This window comes from Acinonyx jubatus, chromosome A2 (assembly GCF_027475565.1).
Source record: "Acinonyx jubatus isolate Ajub_Pintada_27869175 chromosome A2, VMU_Ajub_asm_v1.0, whole genome shotgun sequence".
Classification (NCBI taxonomy): Eukaryota; Metazoa; Chordata; class Mammalia; order Carnivora; family Felidae; genus Acinonyx; species Acinonyx jubatus.
The window spans coordinates 138,709,911-138,730,709 of NC_069383.1; the positions used below are offsets into that span (position 1 = coordinate 138,709,911).

The window sequence follows — 20,799 nt, forward strand, 5'->3', positions numbered from 1 at the left end:
GATCTTGCCCAAGGACTCTTAGGTTATACACAGAGAGCCAGAGTTCAAGTGCAGGCAGTCTGACTCTGGAGCCCACACTTACTTTCACAATAAAATTGGTGGGTCTCTGTTTAGAAACCTCCTTCCCTCCCCCACTAACACCCTAGCTAACTAACAATAAAAATTATACAATGAAGCTGAGGCTTCAGACACCACTTACTCTTGCTTCTTCACTAACTTCAAGAAAGGAGCCAGAATTTGACGATTTCTGTGCTAGGGGTCATTTTATCCACTTGTCACAACTCTGCTAAAGAGTACTGTCACGTCTCTCTATGCAGCCATAGTTACAGACTGAGTATTTTCCTAAAAGCCAAAATTGCATTTGGTGAGCAGGAGTGAATCAAAGCTAATCAACCTTGGACCATAATGTATTAGATGTTCCATTCCTGGTTTCAATGAGGATTCCCAATGGCTCCATTCAAGACCTTTCAGTTAGGGTTTCCTCTCAAGATAGGGTTTTCACCAAGAGTCTGAAATTAACTCTTGGATTTCAAAACACTGAAAAGCTTGTTGAGAGATTCAAGCAGAAAATAGGATGGGGTGTGGCAGACATTGGAATTTGGAACTGCCAATCTCATCCACTGGCCACAGTCTGGGCATGTTACCCCACTCAGCTTAGTAGAGTTGTTCTCTACCCTTTGGTGTCTCTACATAGAGAAGCCCTTGAAGGGGTGATGCATATTTGAGATTACTGGCAGTCATCCTGATCACCATTTGGAGAACTGTAATGCAGGAGAAGCCCCTACCCTTCACAGTTAAAAGGTCAGTAATTATGTCACTTTTCCCCAGAAGCTTATTGGAACTGGGGTTTCCTTACTTGCCATCAAGAGCCCTGGCTCAATAGGAGCACAGACTGCTTCCTAGAGGACCCTCTTAACCTTGAGGTTCTAGGACTCAATCACCAGCTGTTTATTGAGATCCCATTTTGAGCCAAGCACTGAGGCATAGAAGGTGAAGTATATCCCTACCCTTGAGGAAATGATGGTGACTCCAAAGCAGTAAGACTGATTCAAGAACATGCAAGCATGTAACTGAGTTCTGTGCAAGTCAGCAGTACAATGTCAACAGTACCTGTGACCAAATTGATTTCTCTACTTATCCCACCATAAAGTAGTTGACTCTGTGTCACTTGTGCCTAACCCCCATGCCCACACACAATTACATGCCCTCCAAAGAGCCACCCCATGGTCTAGGATTAGCCAATCAATTTTAATGCGTATTTAAGAGATTTTTCAAAGTGTGTGAGTCAGTGCGTAAAATGATAGATCATGTAATAATTAAAGCATTAAAAGAACCCAATTGAGGATTCTCTTTCTGCCAGCAGATATCTTTAGGTCAAGAAGGTCTATAAAAACTGGCAGATCATTTCCATTCCTTTAAGACAGGTAAAAATGGCTTTGAATGTAATTAGATGTTCTTAGCAATTTTCCCTCTGCTAAAGCTCTACATCTTGTTCCAATGAGGCCCACAAAAAGTTTAGAACTGTTGGCACTTTAAGCTGCAAACTGACAGTGTGGTATTGCTTTGAAGAAGTGAAAGCCCATGATATTGCTTGAATCATTTTTTAATTAGAAATGATTAGCTAGAGTTAGAGCTATAGAAAGAGGCAGCTTTCTCACAGACAGAAGCCAAATCTTTGCACTGTTGAGCTCTAGGCTGCTCTTAGATCGCTACCCCATTCTCTTATCCAATCTCTCTGGTGGCTCCACAGATTCCAGAGTTATCAACTTGGAACAAGGAATATGCCTACCATAGCAAAATCAGCATTTATCTCTGACACCCCTATCAAAGTCCTGCTTTATTACTCTCTTCTCAAGGATCTGTTATCTCTCCAGGCAATTTTTTCTTTTAAGGTGGAAGATCTTGTGTGTGGTTAATTTTAATTTCTTTAATCCTTTAAAAGAATGAGACTTGATGGAAATGCAATGTAGTGCAAAAATTTTAAAGGAAAGTATTTTCAGTCAAACCTAACACCTTCCCCTCATTCTGGGTAAGCTTTTGTGATATTGCAGTTAAAAATATAACTTCTGTTGACTATGACTCTTAAAATACCTATCAACACCCGCAAACTCACCCAAGAACGAATACATTGAAATAGGAAATGAGTTGAGATTACAATCCTTTAATCCTTTGATTTCTGTTCAGGTCATGATCTCAGTTCCTGAGTTCTAGCCCCATGTTGGGATCTACGCAGATAGCACAGAGCCTGCTTGGGATTCTCTCTCTCTCTCTCTCTCTCTGTCTCTCCCTGCACCTCCCCTGCTCATGTGCTTGCACTCTCTCTCTCTCAATAAACTTAAAAAAAATTAATACTATGTTATATTTAACCTAGTATATCCAAATATTATCATTGTAATATTTTCAAAATATAAAAAAATGATTGAGCTATTTTACATTCCTTTTATAGAGTAAGTCTTTGAAACCTAGGAGATATTTGGTATTTTCTGCACATCTCAAGTCACATTTTTTGATGCCCATTAGCCATATGTGGCTAGTGGCTACCATATTGGCCCCTGCAGTTGTGAAGAGGTTGAGCTCTGGAAGTAAGCACATCTGGTCCCAATCTTGTACTTACTATGTGACACTTTCCCAGCTGAAAAACTAGGGTTATGATACCTACCTCATGGGGCTGAGGTGAAGACTAAATTTGGTTTCTATACATAAGACCGGACACCCCTTATCACAATAGCTGACTGATAGGTGCTCAGGACAGATGGCTTTCCCATTCCACCCTGGGGAGGGGGGAGGGGGAGAAGCTGCTGAGCACAGCCTTCAGGGCCTCTTTCCTCACTCCAATTGAACTTGTTGTGCAGGTGCCTCTGTTTCCACTGTCTGCCATGATAGGGGAGGCCTCTGGTAGGATGGAGTGGGGAAGAAGGCAGGCTCCTGGCTTGAATCTTGTTCCCTAGACCACCTGACTGGGCTTTGGAGATTGGGTGAGTGTTCTTATCCTCTTGCCAGGCACATTTATATGCCTGGCAAGGAATCCCTTTGCTGAAGAAAAAAAAATTCTCAAGTCCTAAAAGTGAGCAATTAGCTATCTCTTCTATCAGTGGGACAGTCAGCTTTCATGTTCCTACTGAAAAAACCAGAGACTCTGTGCATCTTTGGGCTAGAAGGGAGTCAAATCTACTGTTTTACAAAGGAAGGAACAGTGTTTCCAGAGAGCAGATATAACTTGTCTAGGCACACAGAGTGACAATACAAGCTTTAAACTGGACCCTTATTATTTGAAGCCTCTGTCTCTATACACATAGATGTTTATTTTTGAGAGAGAAAGAGAGCACAGGCTGGAAAGGGACAGAGAGAGAGAGGGAGACACAGAATCTGAAGCAGACTCCAGGTTCCCAGTTGTCAGCTCCAAGCCCAATGCGGGGCTCAAATCCACAAACCGCAAGATCATGACCTGAGCCAAAGCTGGATGCTTAACCCACTGAGCCACCCAGGTGCCCCTGTATCTGAATACAGTAGAGATAGATCCGTAGAGATTTCCCTGTATGAACTGCTGACATCTTTGCATGGAAATGTTCTCTGTGTTTTCTTGCTAGTTTTCAACTTTTCAGTTTTTGGTCCCATGTAGAACTTGAATATAATTCAAGTTAGTCTCCTTGCAGTTGTGGATAGGTGAAGCACACTATAACTTATTTAACCATCACTTTCATTCTCAAAATACAGCATTAAAGATTTCTTTCCTTTTCTCTCTTTTTTTTTTTTTTTTTTTATGAAAGGCCCCATTCCACGTAATAGATTTTTATCCATTAGCCTAAGGAGTTTGGGAGGATTGTAATCTAAACTCAAACACAATGCACAAGTAACAGAGTTATATCAACATCAGTACCTTTTAAAGAGCAGAGAACAAAAAAATATAATAACCCCATTAGGTTGCTAAATGTGCTGAACCCTGACAAATTCTCTATGTGATGATCCTGGAGTATTTGTCTATGATCCCTCAGCAAATACACCTTTTATTCAACCACAGAGTTGTACACACTCCAGACACAAGTGCCATTAATTAAATAACACACTCAGCAAACTCTCAGAGCCATTAATTATCAAAGGTAGCCTGCTCCATACTTGGCTCTAAAATTCTATTATAACAGGAGAGCAGGAATAGAGCGAAGGAATATGCTGTAGGAAGGTCACCCTCCATGATAAGAAGAAGCTGTCAGACAAAGTAAATGACAAAGCATGTGTACCTTTTAGCTTTCCTTTTGCCCCTGTGGAGAGTTTGATAGAAGGGAAAGTATTTCACATTGTAGGGACTTTCTTCCTCAAAATTAGTTTCTCTCATGAAAGACGCAAGTAAATATAAAGTAATCCTTTTTCATTTCAACTGAGTCTCTGGGAAAAGTAATATCAGCTGAAGATTTAGAGACAAATAAAGCCTGTTCTTCATAAGCTCCCTCTGAATGAGAAAGCCTTTTAAGGAGACTCTTCTCGGTACAGATGCAGGGGAGGGGATGGAAAAGGGACAAACATACAAGACAGAGGCCTCACTGGTTTCAAGTGGGACAACAGGAAAATGCTCAACGAGTACCATGAATTTTCCAGCAGCGGGTTTACTGTGTTCTGCCCCCTCACTCCGACCATCAAGCCTCAAAGCCTTCCCAGCTCCACTTGCCATGGGATAAAGGAAGTGCTGAGCCCTGCGGGGTCTCCGTAAATCACTCACAGCTACAAGCTTGGCCAGTGTCTTTCTTGTGTGTTTGTGGTTCTTAGCGTTTGATTTATCCCTTCAAAGAGAAAAGTGACAATGCCGAGTCTATGGCCACTCTATAAAGGACAGCCAGTGAACCGCATCTCCCCTCCTGTGTGGGGCTGGCCACACGCTGCCTGGAGCTGCTCTCTGTACCCTCAAGGACTTACGAACACAGGACTGGGGGATGGCCCCCGTTTAAGGGGAAGTCAAGTCACACCTTCTCATTGCAGAAAGTTGTTATTAATCAGCCTATGTGGCACACCACAGAGGGATGGTTTTGAGTTAGGAAACTTGGTGTGAGGTCACCCTGCTCAGGAGTCTATCCTCTCACACCGCTGGGTTTCTGGCCACTGTGCTTGGGGGTAACCCCTTCTATCTCGAGATGGAGGAATAACTGCATTGCCTGAGAGTTAACTAATCAAAGTGGCTTTCTGTTCTTGCCATTCCCCGCCCCCCCACCCAGCTTCACCTTTACCCACTTACTCTAAGAGATTGCCACCAGCAGCTTTTGTCGTCCAATTTCTGAGACCAGTTTATTAAAAAAAGCTGAAAAGCAGAGGTCAGAGGTGCCTGCCCGTAGAAAATTGCTCCTCTTGTTTTTGGTGTGAGCGGAATGACTTTCTATGCCTATGTCTCTAGTCTGCTAGGAACTAAGAAGTACTTTTAAAAGAAGAAACTTGTTACAGAGGAATTTTATGTTGGTGTCTCAAGGCTTTGTTTTGCTGGTGTGTGTGATTACTTTGCCTTAAAACCACTTCTGTGGCATCCCTGGTACGGATGCAAAACAGGTCATTTTATTTAACTTCATGGGCAAAAACTACTACATTTGAAGGACAACACTTGCCCAGTATGTGTGGCCCTGCTAAGAGTGCAGCAGGCAACTTGAGGAGAAGTTGGATGTTCGCATCTGAAATCTACTGAAACTTGTCTCCAGCATCTGATTTGCCTGGAGGCATTTGGAGCGTTTTACAGGAGCACACTTTGGAACTGAATCAGAAAGGAAATAGGGTTGGAACTCTTTGCTTTCACAGTCCATGAGTTTTCCCCAGAGGTTCAAGCCACACTTCAGACCCATTAGATCAGAATCATGGGGGCAGGGTCGGGGGGAGGGATAAGATAGAGGCATGTCTATTTTTAGACTTTCCCAGGTGATTCCAGTGAATAGCTAAGTTGAGAAACATGATCTTCAAGAAACAGAAGGAAGGTGTGTGGAGTTTTTGTGGCTCCATATGTTCCTTTGCATTGTGTCAGATTAACTGTGGCCAGCTCCCTTCCAGGTTCACCTACAGAAGAGAGAGACTTTGATCTGTTTTCTTAGCTTCAAAGCAGAAATTCCTCCTCTGGGCCCATCAGAGTGTAGGCAGGATAGAGTAAGAGGTAGAAGCCTCCTTCACTGACACACTGGTCAAAAGATGTTTCCTTGAATGCACTCAGAGGTTGGCTGGATCTGTTGAATTTTGTGCAGAAAAACTTTATGGAGCCTGATGACACCTGTGTGTTCAAAGAGAAGTCAGTATGGTTCCGTTCATAACCCAGGGGAATCCCTTTGGTACCTCTGCTTCTCACTATATCATGACAACAAAATGCAAATTAACTTACAAGGCTTCCCCGAATTGTCCAGGGAGAGATGGAAGAGAATATTACAGCACACACTATGTGGTCAACCTTACTCAAAACTTAATCTTTCTCCATCAGGCAGCTTTAACTCCCTTCCAAATTTGAAGCTCCTCTTTCTAAAAACCTCTTCAACTGTCCAGAGTCACAATGCCTCCCTTCTACCTTTATTCCCTACCCTGCAAAATAAACCTCTGATAGGAACTTTATAATACTCTCTATTATCTCTCAAGCATGGCCTTGCGGGGAATGGGGACATTCTCAGTTCATCTGCCACTAGATTAGAGATGTAGAAATATTTGAAAAGCACACATTCATGGCAACCAGTCAAACTTCACACATTCTGGGCTCATGCTCTCTGATCTTGGAACTCCAGAAGCCCACATTTTCTGGACTGGTTGCCTGGCACCCAATTATCTATTGCATTGCTGCATCCTGTGCAATGTGTTTCCCCACATGGGCGGGAAGTGCCTTGAGGTTACCATTATTCACCTCCTTGCACTTCTTCAGGGTCTTACTCACACTTCGATAAATACATATGTTGATATACCCAAGCAGCATTGAAAAATACCACTGTCTAAAGGTAATATTGAAGGGTACTAGGCACACGAAGGGCGCATACTATACGACATCCCACCAGAATATGGGAAGATGAGTACCTTGTCCAAATACACCCTCTCCAACAATGAGACTGAATCTCTTTCTGCGTAGCTAAGCACCTGACATTCACTTGCTTTCCAACGCAATCCAGAGAATAAAAAATGATAATGACTATAATAGAGGCTATTGTTAGTGTTTACAGTGCCCTAGGCTCTGCTTGAAGGGCTTTGCGTGTATTAACTGACTCAGTCCTCTTCCTACCCAGGCCAGGCATGTTTTGGTCTGCCTACAGACACACAGCCAGCCAGTCATGAGGCTGGACTTCAGACCCAAGCCTCCTCAAAGCCCAACATGTTCACTCATTGTGCTCCGGCAGGAGAAGCAAACTCTGCCTCCCACAAGCTTCCAGGCTAGTTGAAGAAAAGGAACTGCTGAACACAGAGCTTTCAGAAGCTAGGCACATGGTTTGGATGCCAGAGGGGTGTGAGGGATGTGTTACAGAAGCATTGTAAGTAGAAAGCCTGCTCAGGTACAGATAGAGGCTTCCGTGGAGATTCGAAAATTACAGGGTTGGTATCTGGGAGGGCGGTTCAGCAAATAACACGGGGCCACAACGTTCAAGACCAAAAATAAAGCTGAGGGAAACTTCTCCTAGGACATAAATCTGCCCTAGACAGGTGAGGCGGAGAAAAGAAAGGGCACATCCATTTTCAGGCCTGCACAGGTGCCTCTGACTCAAAGTCAATAATTGTTCAAGGACAAGGGCAATGATGAATGATCGGGAGATGACCTGTATGTCCAGACAAGATGGGTGGTGCTGGGCACAATAGAGAATGACCCCAGTATCATAGAGATCAGACAGGCCCCCATCTTTAGAGTTGGGGGACTGTAAACTGAATGGTACATACACCCTACTTTCCACCCCTCACACACATCAGTAAATGTGGGGGGCAGTGGATCCTGAGCTCAAATGTGAAGGCTGAAGCAGAAGTGGTTAGGCTTCTATGTTCTGGGTCCTGGAAGGAATGAGGTGTAATTCCAAAGGGATGCCCTGTTTGCCCTTTGCTCTCTGACCTTGTTATGTACTTATAGGCAAAGTATAATGTTAGACTCACTAAAAACTCTCTTCATGTGCCAGGTAGGGCTGAACAAGCCCATATTGGGGATACCCTTAAATTCATTACACACTGGACCTAGCAGAAAGCTGAGTCTTTGCAGCTCAGCCACCCAGGTCTGTGTCTGCAATGTTGCACACAAAGCCATCCAATTAGCAGACCAATAGCAAACAGTAAGTGAAAAGCGATGTCAATCTACACCGAAGTCTATTGAAAACATCAAAGGGAAGTCCATCTGTGCTTCTCAACAAAGTTCCTCGAAACTCCTTCCTATATCCCATACACGGTAGCTGCCCCAAACATATCCCAGGACCCTTTATTTCAGTCTTCCCCCAATATTATGGAATCTAGCCCATGAAATCCTCATCTTTCCTCTGCCCTTTTCTCTTTCCTATAACTGTGTGCCTTTTCTGGTGTCCTCCAAGCTAGTAGTCTTACCTTTCCCAGTTCCTGACCACCCTCATTCAGTGATACCAATAATTAAGGCCCAGAAGCCAAAGCTTCAACAGGTTCTCCTTTGGGGTGGAGGGAGAATGCCAGAGCTATGAAACATATTTCTATGATACAGGGATTCTCTTCTTTCTAAGATTAACACCGTTTCCTATTTTATGAGTACAAATGATTTGTTTTAGTTCTACCCAAATCCTTAACGTAACTTAGCCTTGAAGCAAAACTAATTCTGCCTGCTACACACTAGCTCAATAATTCCCCAAATCTCAGACTCTTATGGAGAGCTCGTTAAAAAGCACAGATTCTTGGGCCTCTCGCTAGACCTGCTGAGTCAGAATGTGGTGGACAGACTCGAGAAATCTGTGTTTTTAACAAGTGCACCAGGTAATTCTGAAACATTTGTTTGAAAATCTATTCTTACCTAATTAATAAAGGTCTGAATTGGCTTCATTTGTATATAAGTCTTGTGTCTGTAAAATAGATTCTTAAGAGACCATGTAGCTGACCTCTGGGACATGAGTGTGGGCTGTGAACAGAAAATGTGGGGATCCAGGGAATATAGGCATCAGCAAGGTTGGGATCCAACTATTTCACACATTCTGCCCACATCTCTATGGTTTCTTGTAAATTGTCAGTGGCAATCTAACAGATTAGCAGTAAGCAAACTTACATTTTTTTTATTGCCATAACTCAAAAAAAGCTATTGGTTCTAACTAAATGTCTGTTTTTATGTTCTGTCATCTCCAGGCGCAAAAGTAACTTGAACAAATCCCAAGGCATACGGAAATGGGCCTCGTTCTCTAGGACTCTGCGGCATTGGAAATGAAGCTAAGCAGACTTTATTACATCCTACAATTCTGCAACCTTTTGCGAAGCATTTTATTCCACTTGTGGAAGCCATCGGGGTTATGTTTCAATCACCATGACTGACAGGCTAACTTCAAAACAACAGCATCGGCAGCCCTTCCATACTTCCTGGGCTATGCACTTAGAATAGAATCTTTTCTAAATTGTCCCTTGGCCTGGACGGAAATAAAATGGTCATTAAAATATTTATCTTGTGCGTTGGGTAACTTAAAAATTGATATTTTGGGGCCTCTGAAAGGCATAACTGAGGAAGTCGATCTTTTAGAACTACCATGCCTCCTGTAACCAAAGGTTTGTTAAAGCTGAGATAAGATTTAGAGAGTTTCCATTTTGGTAATGAACAAAACAGAACAAGAAACACATAACCTTTCCTCGGTTGTATTCTCTTCCTGCCTTGGGTGTAGAGAGGCAGCTGAAAGAGCTTAGGATGGCAAAATGGGCTTCAGGAAACTAATAAACATGTAATGAGGTGATCAGACACGTTGGACTGGCTATTTGAGTGCTAGGAATGTAAGGAAAGGGAATGGAAAAGCTCTTGATGTTGGTTGAGGAAGAACGCCTCTTGCCCATAATAGTCAATTTTTTTAAGCACAGATGACAGAAGGGCGTTCTTTCCTTCCAATGGTAGATTAATAAAAGGGGAGATTTGGGTTTATAAAGAAAAATAAAACACAGCAATGGCACTGCTATAAAGAACCACAGAAAACCTCCTTGAGAATCTCTTGGCTTATGGGCTACTCCCTGACCCCAACACCATCATCGATATATGGCATATTAGTTTTCTATGAGTCCTGCAACAAATTACCACAAACTGGGTGGCCTAAAACAATAGAAATGTGTCCCCTTACAGTTGTAGAGGTCCAAAGTCCCAAATACAGCGAGGCCTGCTCCCTCCAGACTCTCTGGGGGGAATCTCTCCTAGCTGCTGGTGACTGCTGGCAAAACTTCGGAGTTCCTTGACATCATCCCAACCTCTGCCTCTGTCTTCACCTTCCTCCTCTTCTCTGTCTCCTTTGTGTATCTCTTGTAAAGACTCTTGTCACTGGATTAAGGGCCCACTCAAATAATCCAGAATTATATTCTCATGGTCTTAATACCCTTAATTATATCTGCAAAGGCACTTCTTTCAAAATAGGAAAGCATTTATAGATTCCAGGGATTTGACAAGGACCTATCTTGTGAGGGGAGGGCACCATCCAACCCATTCCTTAGGACATTTGGTCTTTGACTGTTTCTTATCTAGTATAAGCCAACAGACTGAGTATGACAACACATCTTCTTTCAAACCTTCTTACATGTCTTTGCCAAAGCCCTATTTATTGACAATCATTTGGCACTGTCTTTGTGAGATAAAGCCACTCATTCACAAGTGTAGTCTGAGATGCTTCTTTCTTAGCTGAAAGGAAAAAAGCACTGCAATCTGAATAGGATGTGTTCAGAAGATAAAATACCAGTGAGGGAAGATGGCAAGTACTGGTGATTTCCCTGAGCTCAAGGGTTGATGATTTGTGGTCCAAAGAAGAGCCCTAAAAATGCCAATTTTTCTTATCCCCAGAAGGTCAGACACCAACTCCATCTCAATTTTAATAGCAAATGTCACCAGAAGGCCTGGCCCCTGCTTTGGGGCTAATTCCACATTTTACTCATCAGCTTTCAATCAAAGAAGTGAATAAACACGTAGTCACTGATGAAAGAGTTGAGTCATACTATAAGCCTACTAGCAGTTTTGTTTTCCATTTTGTCTATCCAGTTAAAACCCTAGAGGAGCCTCATCTCTGCCCTCCCTCCCATGAATTTCCTCAATTCAGCATCTTCCTATAACTCTGCCATGGTTTGGAGGCTGTGGAGGCTGAGGGTGTAGAAGGCCAGCCCTAAAGCTCTATTTCCTTGCCAGTCCCATGAACCCATGCCCGATTGGAAGGCATGATAACCCACTAAGAACTGTCTCCAGGGTGCCTGGATGGCTCAGTCAGTTAAGCATCTGACTTCAGCTCAGGTCATGATCACAAAGTCTGTGATTTCAAGTCCCACGTCAGGCTCTATGCTGACAGTTTGGAATTTGGAGCCTCCTTTAGATTCTGGGTCTCCCTTGCTCTCTGCCCATCCCCTGCTCATGCTCTATCTCTGTCTCTCAAAAATAATCATTAAAAAAAATAAAAAAGAACGGTCTCCAGTGCCTTTTGAGATGTTTCAAGAACTAACAAAGCCTACTGATACAAATATGGGAAAAACCAACTATTACCCCATCTGCTAAAGTGGGTCTGGTCTGTATGTAGAGAATTCAAAAGGCAAGAACCATGTCCCTGGAAGTAGCCTTCTTTTTCTCTCTCATTTCTTCTTGTGCACAAAAACCCACTAGGTTGTTTCTTTTTTGCTCAAGAGCTGGTAAAATGCTAATTTTACGGTTAATGATGGATAACTACGTGTACATTGGAGTCGATTTCCATTATGCTTCTCACACAAAAGCACAAAGACACACTCTGTAATGACACCATTCTGGAGAAAAATGTCCCCTATGTATCTTTGTGTGCTCACTTTTCAAACTCTAGGCCCACTCCTTATCTTTACTGTTCCATCTACAATCAAATTCCAAATTGCAGAAGATACTCTTTTTGGTAAGAAGCTTGAAAGGAACTTTCCCCATGATTGTCTCCATCACAGCTGACCCAAAGTTATAGAGTAATACTTCTTAAACCACATCAATTCTTTGTTTGTGTGTTTGTTTGTTTTGAGAGAGAGAGAGAGAGAGAGCGAGCAAGCAGGGGAAAGAGGCAGAAAGAGAGAGAGAATCCCAAGCAGGCTCCATGCTGACATGGGGCTCAATCCCATGACCCTGGGATCACTACCTGAGCTGAAATCAGGAGCCACCCAGGTGGCCCACAATCCCATCAATTCTTTCAGATAGTGAGAAGGAGCTGTGTGTCTCATAAAACAGAAACCTCTTCCATCCATCCCTCTTTGTATCCAAGCTTGAAACTTAGTACCTACTTCTTCCAGTGGTCTACAGCTATTGGGTATAACTGCCCAAGAGACTGGTGAAAGAAACAAACAAACTTTTCTTGTATATTTATTGTAGATACATTTGCAAATGTTATTTTATTTAATCCATACGAGATCCCTGTACAATATATATGGAAATTTGTTTCAGAAAGTTTAGGTAACCTGATCAAGGTCACAAAGTTGGTAATAGGTCGATTTGGGAACTCAAGTCTTATTTCCAAAGCCTAGGTTTTTTGGAGATTCATCAATAGTGAAGAGCTCTCAGCACATTTAATAAGTACCATTCCCAGTTTCTCTCCTGAACTATCAAGTTGGTACATCGGTCCTTTGTACTGATGTTCAAAGCAAAGGGATAGTTAAGGAAAGGCAGGGAATATTTAAACATTCTCAAGGTTAGAGCATCCCTTTAATCATGTAAATGAAAGCAACTAATGACATTTCTATAACTTAATAATATACAGGAAGAGCATTACTAAAAATGCTTACTCTGACTGTGAGGCAAATGTGTTAACCAAAAGGTTAATGATTACCTATCCTAGAAAGAGAACAATGTAAAAATAATTAACATATAATTACTTACAGGGATTGAAACTTCATCAGTCCTACTTGCAATAACCACCACCACCAACTCTCAAACATGGTCACACGCTTGCATTCATTTCATTTCTGAAAACATCTGACCAACTATACTATGCATCAAATTGAAGGCTATGGGTCCAGCAGCCAAAAGTGAGATGGCTCCTAAGGTGTCACTGGGAAGGGGAGTAACCATGGATTGCAAAGGGAAGAGGAATGGGAAGAGCAGGACTATTTTCAGCAAGAATACGGGTCCAGTTCTAGATGCCTGGAAGATGGTTTTCTGAATCCTATCATCTTCCTCCTTTACCTTCTCTCCTCCTCCTCCTCCTCCTGATACTACTTGCAGAATATCTTTATACCCAGCATTATGTCAGGCATTTTCAAAGCACTATTTTATTTAAGCATCACAATAATCAACCATCTTCCTTCTTTCTTCTCTCTTTTTCTTTTAAACAAATATTTATCCAATCACCACTGTGTGCCAAGTATTGTATGTATTAGGTGCCCACGCTGAACAAAAACATCTGGCTGTAACTACTGTTCTCCTTCTATAGATGAGAAACTTGCAATACAGAGTGAGTGAGTTGCTTAAGGTCACACCCTAGTAAGAACACATGTTCCCATACTAAATCCTGGAGCTCTTTCCTCTAAAGCCAAGTTTTTCTCAGAAGACAGGACAAGAAGGCACAGTTGATACCCTATGGGTAATTCCTCATCTTCCCTACAAACCAGCCCTAATAAACACACTTACTTTTTCCAGATCAACATTATCTGGGGAAAACCAATCTAGGCCACCAAGGTTCAATCTTTGTCAAGCCAGTGAGCATTTACTAAGTACTCTCGGTGTGTTCATCCTGGGGAAGCCCTTTGAGAGCAATTGAGGTTTTCCTGTGTTCTTTATGTTACCTGGAGATGCTCCCACTGTCCTCTCCCACTTCTACAATATAGCAGCATTTTGGTCACACTCTGAGCATTCTGTCACCCTGGTCACAGTTGAACATCTCCCTATCCCATGCCATTCCTAAAGAAGAATCTGAAATAATTCTCTCAGATTCCCAATGAGCCCCCAGGCTGCTGGTCCAAGGTCACACAGTCTTCCCTCCAGATTGCTCAGCCCTCATTCCCCCACCTTTTTGATTTTTTTTCCTGCCTATCCCCTCTTTTTCTTCTTTCTGCTAAGAGGTAGACCCACAAAAATAAGTCCATAACCTTGACAGACAGCCTAAAGCAGCAGTTTTCCATTGCTATCATTGAGAGGGCTTGTTAAAATGGACTACAAGGTTGTACCTCCAGAGTTTCCAGTTCAAGAGATCTGGAGTGAGACCTGACATGTTCCCAGGTGATGCTGACACTCATGTGTCAGGGCCCACACTTTGAAAACCACTATCTTTGAAAGGGATTTTTTTTCTACATTTAAACACAATTTGTTCCCAGTACAGAATCCAGCTTGTTTTCCAGGCCCTGAATTTCACATATCTTAGTCTACAGGTAATGAAATGCAGGTTAAATCCAATCGGTCCACTCAAGCATCTCCAGTAGGTTTCTGGAGTTATTTAACACTGTAGAATACGTCTTGTCTGGGCTAATTAAGTGATTAGTTTAGATCGATAGATGAACAAAGGAAAAGTGGGGCAGCTATAGCTCACTACCAACTTAATAAAATGGTGCTAACTTCAGCCACGAGAAGCAACATGGGTTTAAAATCAGGCTTAGCAGCTGAAGATGTCTATGTTTCTATCTTAGGTGAAAAGAAGCTCACCTATGCTATATATAGGTAGAATATGGCTATTCACAAGGACTCTTACAAATGGGGTGACTTTGTTTGGCTTGGTTAGTCAAATGACTCCACCAGAAGGTAAAGGTGCCATTTTGAATGACTGACATTCATATCTGCCTCCCACAACTGTGGATATCAAGCATCACCAGTGACTTGGTGGATGGGCTGGCATCTGCACTCAAAAACCCCATTGTGGTTGTACTCCCAATCAAAATTAAGTAAGGTACAAAAGCCGCATACCTACAGGTTCAGAAGTTTGCATTAGCTTACCTGTCTCACATTTTCAGGAGAAGACAATAGAAGGGAGCCTGCATTGATTGTGCATCAGCCATGTACCTTTTGGGGCAGATCGTACTAGGCTGATTTTACCAACAAGGAAAATGAAGCTCAGAAATGATGTTACCTAAGGTGGTGGCAAGGATGGTGACAATAATAATAGCATCTGACATTTATTAGACACTTACCATGAGATAATGTTCCAGGCATTTTTTTTCTAGGTACTCTATATTGTTATTTCAATCAATATGCACAACAACCCTATGAGTAAGTCTATCAGTATGCCATTTTACAGATATGAAAATTGCAGGACAAGGATGTATGGCTTGCCCATGGTTACCCAGTTAGTAAGTGTCAGAGCTCAGTTGAAACCCGATGGTGTGAATCCAGAATCCGTGATGACACTTTCGTGGCTGAGATGTAAACCCCAATAGACAAAACTCTGAAGTTTCATCTCTTTGCTGTCCTCTTTCTGGGGACGGAGCCTGGTGAGCCCCTTTCACTCACACCCAAAGACTAAAGCTAAAATACCCCCTGTTACCATCTCTTTATCCCTCTGGAGAGCTTGGTTTTTTGTGTTCATGCAGACTCACAGACTGATACGTGGAGCCATCCGACTTCATGAGAGGGTGGCTCTGCCTTGGAAGTAAGCCCAAAAGAGGGATAGTATGTCACTGCACCGAGCGCAATTTTCCCAAACTCTAGCTCTTGGCAACCTTCCCAGGCTTCAACGTGTTTGCCATAACTATGCCTGTGTTATTGATATATTTTATTTTACCTAACTCTCATTTTTACTTACATTTGTTCAAGGAAACTTAAAATTACTGCAGCAAGTGGAAAACCAGTATCCCTTGCCATAAACAGAAGCTAACCATAAGGATGAATAAAAGCTATTAAATTCTATCTAGGTCCTGTGAGCTGCTAAAAACCCTGCCTCAAGGCCTGCTTTATTATAAAGGGACATTAGTAAGTGTTATAGAGGTGTTAAAATACACTAGCACTGGACAGAGTCCTGCTCCTTGAGGATTCAAAGAGAAGGTGGAAAGAGAACAACATTGCGCCTTATGATTTAATGTTTTTTTTTTTTTTTTGGCTCTTTTGTCCCCGGCCTCCAAAAGTCCTCTCCTGCCTAGCAGTGCTATGCCTCCCACTGGTGGCAATGCAGACCCAGCTCTGTGTGGCCTGGGTGTGCCCTGGTTGTGCCCTAGAACCATGCTGAGTCTACCCTAATGCCTTCTAATCAATAGGCACATCTTGAAAGGGGGAAAACTATCTCAGGTTCAGGTGCCTCAGGGAAACAGGCAAAAATCAAGGAGAGAAAAATGATTATGCTGTCAAAGCAGCAGAAGGAACTTCCAACAGTAATAGTGATCATCGAGTTTTTCCTCTGAACAGGAATGCCTTTGATAGGGCTTTCCTCCATTCTCCAGCTATTCTGTTGCAAGAATGAATAAGCAGAAAGAAACAAATGGTGCTTTTGTGCTTTTCCAGCATTTGCTGTAGAAGAAAAGCAATGACCCAACCTCAAGGGGGAAAATCTAGACCTCCATATCCATAACCATCTAAAGAAAAAAAATAGAGATGAACAGGGAAAGGGAGGAAAAGAGAACTAAATCCAACAAAAAAAAATTGGTGATGCACCCCACAATCCCAATCCCAAGGATCCTGGAACATTCAGTCTTAAGTAACCTGAGAAAGTCACTCTATCCCCCTCTTCCACTTCTTCCAATCCAAGCTTCTCTTCTCCGTTTGGCAGAGCCCCTTTTTGGTAACATAAGTAGTGTAGATAGTAATAAGCCATTTTATTGCATAGCCATTTTTTAATGTTTTTATTTTATTTTTTAGAGACAGCAAGAGAGACAGAGCATGAGTGGGGGAGGGGCAGAGAGAGAGGGAGACACTGAATCCGAAGCAGGCTCCAGGCTCTGAGCCGTCAGCACACAGCCTGATGTGGGGCTTGAACCCACAAACTGTGAGATCATGACCTGAGCTGAAATCAGATGCTTAACTCACTAAGCCACCCAGGTGCCCCATATAGCCATTTTTTTGTAAGAAAAAGGAAAACCCAACAAAACTGTCTTTCCATATGGAACGCGCAGATACACCTCTTGACAAGGGTCTTTGTAACTGATAGTGGTGGTGGTAGTGGTGGAGGAGGACCACTTTCCGTGGAGCAAACATGGTGCTTTACTTCCAAAAATCAACTAATCTTCACAACAACCCAGTGAAATGAATCCTATTATTCTTCCCATGTTATACACTAGAAAATTGAGGCTGGAGAAGTTAAATCACTTGCCCAAGATTGTAGAGTTAGTTAAGTGACAGAACGAGGCTCGCCTGCACCAAAAGTCTTGGTCTTAACTACTAAGCTCTGTTGATTCCTTCATGGAAAGGAACTAAATATTCATTATCATTTCTGTATAATTATATATAATTAATTTTATGTAATTAAGGCCAATAGAGAAACTAATAGAAGCCAAATCTTTCCCCAAGGCTCTATTGACCGAATACTAGTTTGCAAAAGATGTACGAACCGGGTAGCTTTCTCATATTAAAATCTTATTTCTCCTCTCTGTGCACAACATAGGTCAAGTACTAATAAGATCAAGTCAAAGTAGCTGAGATTTATTGAGTACTTATTAGGTGCCAGATCTTATGGTAAACGTCTCCCATGAGTTCTTGCTTTTAATCTTCACAATCTTGCAAGATAGGTGTTGCCTAGGAGAAAACTGAGGCTCAGAAATGCTCAACAACAGGCTCAGAGTCGTTGAAGGTCAGCCTGTGGGGGCAGAGCACAATGGTGACCACAGGCATCTCTCTGCAGACTTCAGAGCACTCACTAAGATCTAGTATAGCAAGAAGATCTAGGAGCACATGAGTTAGAAACACTGCACTTTCCTTTTCCAAGATTGCAGTGATAGATGAAAGGAACTCATGAAAATGTCCTGGGGACTTAGTATCTATGAGGCTTTTTTTCTAGGTACGTCATCCAGAGCTAAGGCTGGCTAGAGATAGACTCTACACAAGACTTCCATGCTTTCTGCACTGTTGCATGAAAAAGACAATACCATCTTCTATAGGGTCCCAGGGAGGCTGTCTACCTACAACAGGGCTCACTTGTAAGTCAGGGTTGTCTGTGTCCATTACTCAGGAAGGCTGGAGAATAGGGGGATCCAACGGCCTTCCAGAGTTAGTGTTCTGGAAACTCTTTAAAGTACCCATCCTACATATTTTATACTTCCTGGTCTAGCTTCACTATTCAGGCTTGGATTAAATTTCATTGCTTAATTGTGCAGAATGAGAGGCTATTACCCCCTAAGATTGTTCTCAGCTGGAATGTGCACAAGATTCAGAGGGAACTTGCTAAAGAAAAACATAGGTCAGAGCCTTTCCTTGAGAATCTCATGCTGTTGGTACAGGATGGTGTCCAGGAAACTGGACAACCATGGCAAAAAGTCCAGTAGATATTTGGTAAGTACAGGTTGAATCCCAAACACAGACACTTCCTCCTGCAGCAAATCTTCTTTGACCACCCTCACCTGACTCTAAACCTCAGCGACACTATTGCCATCGGGCCCTTCTAATTTTTCCATCTATTTAATGAATAAATGAGTGAGAGATGCAGAGAAAGAAAGAGGGGGGCAGGGAGAAAACATGCACAAAGTGTGTGTGAGGGTATCTAAATTCTAATGACCTGGATTAGGCTTCCTGGATCCAGCTATACTTGAAGCCAATAGACCCCTAGACTTTTTAGTTATGTGAGCTAATAATGCCTTTTGGGATTTAAGCTACTCAACAGGTGATAGGAGAGAAAAGAATGAATCATTCTTTGCTTGTCTCAGTAAAGGAAAATAGATAAATGTGTATAACACTTGTTAAATAAAATGACCAAAGCCCACTCACCCTGCCTATGTGAGGCTGAGCCAGGACCCAGCCTGTCTGGCCCTGTGTATTCTCATCACCACCATTACTATTATTTCAATCTAATTCTGTGGTTTAATTGCCCCAGGCCTCTGTGCCACAGGGAGCTGTAAGTAAATAGCTGAGGACTGTGGTTCCTCTAGGGTGATCATATCAGATGTACAGATATTAAAACAGAAATTGTGTCATGTCACCATGTTTGTGTTTCCAGTACCTGCAGCTGATTGACAGGAAAAGCACTGCTGAAGCCAATTCTAAAGTGTCTCACTGGTTTGAGTTTTCATGCCAGAGGCTATGGAGAAAAAAGGAAGTGAGTCAATGGAACCAGATGCCTTATTGTAGCCCTGTAGCTTTTTATTGCAGATTAGAACTGGGAATCCGGCAGGGGTCTCTTTACAAGTGTATAACAGTGAGGGGCTCTTTGTATCTCTTACCATTTCTAAAAAGCTTTTTTAAAAAATGTCTTGCTTTCCTCCTTTGTGCTTTAATATTAGACCCCACATTCTCTGGGATCTTAGGGGCCTGAATTCCCATTGTAAGCTGACTTTTGTTCCCTGATGCCAAATTGTTCTTTTGGAGACAGAAACAGGAATGAAAGCTGGTCCCTGGCCCCAGAACATTCCCTGCCTGCTGTGAGGAGGCTTGGGTACTGCACACAGACCTAGGTTGACTCTCCCTGGAGTCAGGAGCAGGATCAGCACAGTATCTCCCAAGGACCTGAGGCCACAGTCCATCAGCTCTCTCAGCGACACACTCTGTGTTCCAGGTTTCACACTCATTCTCTCATTTGATTTTCTCAACTACCCTCTTAGGATGTCCTTCAGCCCATTTAACAGATAAGGAAAACCAAGTTCATGGACCATAAGTGATTTCTCCAACACAACATGGTAACCAAGTGGCAGAGACTGAATGTGAGCCCGGCTCTATGGGACTCCAAAGCTTGAAATCATCAAAGATCCCGGAGGAGAAAAAAGAAGCAGGCATTTAGGAATAGGGGTCAGCAAACCATGGGGCACAGGGTGAATCTGGATATCCACCTTTTTTGTAAAAGATTTTTAGAACATAGCCACACCTGTCATCCACATACTGTCTATGGCACAGTCCCTCTATATCAGAGGTGAGTTGTAACAAAGAACTCACAGCCAGCAAAGCCAAAACTACATACTATGTGCCCTTAAAGGAAAATGTTTTCCCACCCTTAGTTTAGAACTTTGAACTTGGAAATCAGTTTGACTTAAGAGTCATTTCCCATTGTCTGCTGTGTTTTCTGTTTTTCTCATTTGATATCTGGGCATTCAAGGGGCAGTGGCCTCCGTGAAGCAGCAATGAGGATGGAGTCAAGTACTGCATTTCAAACACCTAGCATAGTGGTTGGTGTTTACTAAGTGCTCAAGGAAAAATAGCCAGTTACTTGCCCCACAACACTATAGAACACCCCAACACAGTGGGAGAATATGCTAATTCACATGAGATGAAGTCTTGGTTGTGGGGTGGACAGCTCTCAAGCCAGTTTTTCTGGAAGGCTTGCAAGCTCTCAAAACAGATTTTCTGGAAGACTTGAGGTTCTGGTAACCAGCCCCATCAGGGCAGCTCAACCCCTTCCCTGCCAAACCTTTCGGAGTGTCTGGTCTCTGGAGTTGGGCTCTGAGGAAGAATGTCTAAGAATCAAGGTCAATCTAGTTGTTTTTCATAGAGGACATTGTTTTGTGTTTTGTTTTTTTCTTCTTTCAGCCCAACATGAAAGATGGCAGTGAAAGAAAAATGAAATGGTGAGTCTATTATCTCATTGATCCACATGTACAACCCCTCCTAATACGAATGAAAGCAGAGCAAATAATTTTCTTCATTGCAAAGGTCAAAAG

At 42.5% G+C, this 20,799-nt stretch overlaps 1 protein-coding gene and 1 long non-coding RNA gene across 15 annotated transcripts in view; one reads left to right on the forward strand and one right to left on the reverse strand.

Moving 5' to 3' along the window:
- Positions 1 to 9,573, forward strand: part of FHIT (fragile histidine triad diadenosine triphosphatase) — a 1,399,071-nt gene extending 1,389,498 nt beyond the window's left edge. For all 13 annotated transcript variants that reach the window (XM_053220342.1, XM_053220341.1, XM_015065266.3 and 10 more), the window contains one exon: positions 9,265 to 9,573. The gene's annotated coding sequence lies outside the window, so the exon portion shown is untranslated. The remainder of the gene's footprint in view (positions 1 to 9,264) is intronic.
- The window catches only part of LOC113593582 (uncharacterized), a 328,454-nt gene that overhangs the window by 60,349 nt on the left and 247,306 nt on the right, over positions 1 to 20,799 (reverse strand). The window lies entirely within an intron of this gene.